We start from the raw sequence: 958 nt of genomic DNA on the forward strand, positions 1-958 counted from the left end.
CTTTTTGAGTAATAAATACACAACTTTATTCTCGTAGTTTAACAGTTACGACTTTTTTCTCTTAGATTAATATACAAGAATTAAAGTTGTAATTAAAAAATAAAATGTATTTGCATACTGGCCTTAATAAGTCGTCACAGTAATACTCCTTAGTAGATCGGAGTGAAAGATTCAACATATTTAGTAAAAACGAAACCATCATTTGAATCTTGCAGTCATCATTTTAGCAGAATAACATCTAAAATTTGATCTTGCATGCTGTTCTAAATAATGGCAAAAATTGTAATTTGTTTATGCATAGGCGATCTTTAGCTGTGCAGAAGTTACATGTGTGTGTTTTTTTTTCTCTCCACTGTGTCCTTTTCAGGTTCAGAGCGGAGTTCAGGTCCATCCCAGCTGTCACTGGGCATTACTCCACTCTGGACAAGCTGGCCGTCCATCACAAAGAAAAATGACTTCCTCTTTTGAGGACGTACAAAGGTGAATTAAAATCAACCTGAAGTGGAATTGAAAAATAGGAAAACAACTAGGACCTCAGAGATGAGCTAAAATGAAACTATCAAGAGTAAAATAAATCAAAAATGAACAAAGCCAACAAAATGAGTTTGAAGGAACAAACTAAAACTCAAAGGGTTTCAGTTTAAATTACAATCTACTCAACACTAGTTTAATTTCATTCGTTCTGCTTTTTACTATGAATAGTGGATTTCTACTATCTATATTTGTACCACCAAAAATTAAAATAATTGTATTCAGCATTTTAGTTAATCCTATGTTGATAGAAAGCCTTTAAGTTTACCCTTCTAAATTGTGTCACATTTTTGAAGAAAACTGCCTTGTCTGCTTGTTTGTGTGTAACTTTGAATTTGTGCGTGTGTAATTCTTGATTTGTGACTCATACCATACATTTTGTGTGTACTTGCAATTGTGTATTCACATGTACAAAAATGACTAAATT

Source organism: Oryzias melastigma, linkage group LG19, assembly GCF_002922805.2.
Source record: "Oryzias melastigma strain HK-1 linkage group LG19, ASM292280v2, whole genome shotgun sequence".
Taxonomy (NCBI): Eukaryota; Metazoa; Chordata; class Actinopteri; order Beloniformes; family Adrianichthyidae; genus Oryzias; species Oryzias melastigma.